Raw genomic sequence first — 2,500 nt, forward strand, 5'->3', positions numbered from 1 at the left:
CGTATAGCAGGGACGGTGCTGCCTCTCGCTTCGCTCGCTGTTCGCCGCTCACCGCTCGCTCGCTCAGCCAAAAATGGCCAGTTTTGGCCCGTTTTTGGGCTGTTTTGGCCTGTTTTTGGTCCGTTCTTGCATGGCGCGGTGACCGTCGTGAGCGGAGCAAAACGTCAGCCATCTCAGCACCCTGGAACCCCCCGGGTGGCACAGGGCTGGATGGGGCTTTCGTATAGCAGGGACGGTGCTGCCTCACGCTTCGCTCGCTGTTCGCCGCTCGCCGCTCGCTCGCGCAGCCAAAAATGACCAGTTTTGGCCCGTTTTTGGGCTGTTTTGGCCTGTTTATGGTCCGTTCTTGCGTGGTGCGGTGACCGTCGTGAGCGGAGCAAAACGTCAGCCATCTCAGCACCCTGGAACCCCCCGGGTGGCACAGGGCTGGATGGGGCTTTCGTATATAGCAGGGACGGTGCTGCCTCTCGCTTCGCTCGCTGTCCGCCGCTCGCCGCTCGCTCGCGCAGCCAAAAATGGCCAGTTTTGGCCCGTTTTTGGGCCGTTTTGGCCAGTTTTTGGCCTGTTCTTGCATTGCGCGGTGACCGTCGAGAGCGGAGCAAAACGTCAGCCATCTCAGCACCCTGGAACCCCCCGGGTGGCACAGGGCTGGATGGGGCTTTCGTATAGCAGGGACGGTGCTGCCTCTCGCTTCGCTCGCTGTCCGCCGCTCGCCGCTCGCTCGTGCAGCCAAAAATGGCCAGTTTTGGCCCGTTTTTGGGCCGTTTTGGCCAGTTTTTGGCCTGTTCTTGCATTGCGCGGTGACCGTCGAGAGCGGAGCAAAACGTCAGCCATCTCAGCACCCTGGAACCCCCCGGGTGGCACAGGGCTGGATGGGGCTTTCGTATAGCAGGGACGGTGCTGCCTCTCGCTTCGCTCGCTGTCCGCCGCTCGCCGCTCGCTCGTGCAGCCAAAAATGGCCAGTTTTGGCCCGTTTTTGGGCCGTTTTGGCCAGTTTTTGGCCTGTTCTTGCATTGCGCGGTGACCGTCGAGAGCGGAGCAAAACGTCAGCCATCTCAGCACCCTGGAACCCCCCGGGTGGCACAGGGCTGGATGGGGCTTTCGTATAGCAGGGACGGTGCTGCCTCTCGCTTCGCTCGCTGTCCGCCGCTCGCCGCTCGCTCGTGCAGCCAAAAATGGCCAGTTTTGGCCCGTTTTTGGGCCGTTTTGGCCAGTTTTTGGCCTGTTCTTGCATTGCGCGGTGACCGTCGAGAGCGGAGCAAAACGTCAGCCATCTCAGCACCCTGGAACCCCCCGGGTGGCACAGGGCTGGATGGGGCTTTCGTATAGCAGGGACGGTGCTGCCTCTCGCTTCGCTCGCTGTCCGCCGCTCGCCGCTCGCTCGTGCAGCCAAAAATGGCCAGTTTTGGCCCGTTTTTGGGCCGTTTTGGCCAGTTTTTGGCCTGTTCTTGCATTGCGCGGTGACCGTCGAGAGCGGAGCAAAACGTCAGCCATCTCAGCACCCTGGAACCCCCCGGGTGGCACAGGGCTGGATGGGGCTTTCGTATAGCAGGGACGGTGCTGCCTCTCGCTTCGCTCGCTGTCCGCCGCTCGCCGCTCGCTCGCGCAGCCAAAAATGGCCAGTTTTGGCCCGTTTTTGGGCCGTTTTGGCCAGTTTTTGGCCTGTTCTTGCATTGCGCGGTGACCGTCGAGAGCGGAGCAAAACGTCAGCCATCTCAGCACCCTGGAACCCCCCGGGTGGCACAGGGCTGGATGGGGCTTTCGTATAGCAGGGACGGTGCTGCCTCTCGCTTCGCTCGCTGTCCGCCGCTCGCCGCTCGCGCAGCCAAAAATGGCCAGTTTTGGCCCGTTTTTGGGCCGTTTTGGCCAGTTTTTGGCCTGTTCTTGCATTGCGCGGTGACCGTCGAGAGCGGAGCAAAACGTCAGCCATCTCAGCACCCTGGAACCCCCCGGGTGGCACAGGGCTGGATGGGGCTTTCGTATAGCAGGGACGGTGCTGCCTCTCGCTTCGCTCGCTGTTCGCCGCTCGCCGCTCGCTCGCGCAGCCAAAAATGGCCAGTTTTGGCCCGTTTTTGGGCTGTTTTGGCCAGTTTTTGGCCTGTTCTTGCGTGGTGCGGTGACCGTCGTGAGCGGAGCAAAACGTCAGCCATCTCAGCACCCTGGAACCCCCCGGGTGGCACAGGGCTGGATGGGGCTTTCGTATAGCAGGGACGGTGCTGCCTCTCGCTTCGCTCGCTGTTCGCCGCTCGCCGCTCGCTCGCGCAGCCAAAAATGGCCAGTTTTGGCCCGTTTTTGGGCTGTTTTGGCCTGTTTTTGGGCTGTTCTTGTGTGGCGCGGTGACCGTCGTGAGCGGAGCAAAATGTCAGCCATCTCAGCACCCTGGAACCCCCCGGGTGGCACAGGGCTGGATGGGGCTTTCGTATAGCAGGGACGGTGCTGCCTCGCGCTTCGCTCGCTGTTCGCCGCTCTCCGCTCGCTCGCGCAGCAAAAAATGGCCAGT

Source organism: Musa acuminata, unplaced genomic scaffold (genome assembly GCF_036884655.1).
Source record: "Musa acuminata AAA Group cultivar baxijiao unplaced genomic scaffold, Cavendish_Baxijiao_AAA HiC_scaffold_1126, whole genome shotgun sequence".
Lineage (NCBI taxonomy): Eukaryota > Viridiplantae > Streptophyta > Magnoliopsida > Zingiberales > Musaceae > Musa > Musa acuminata.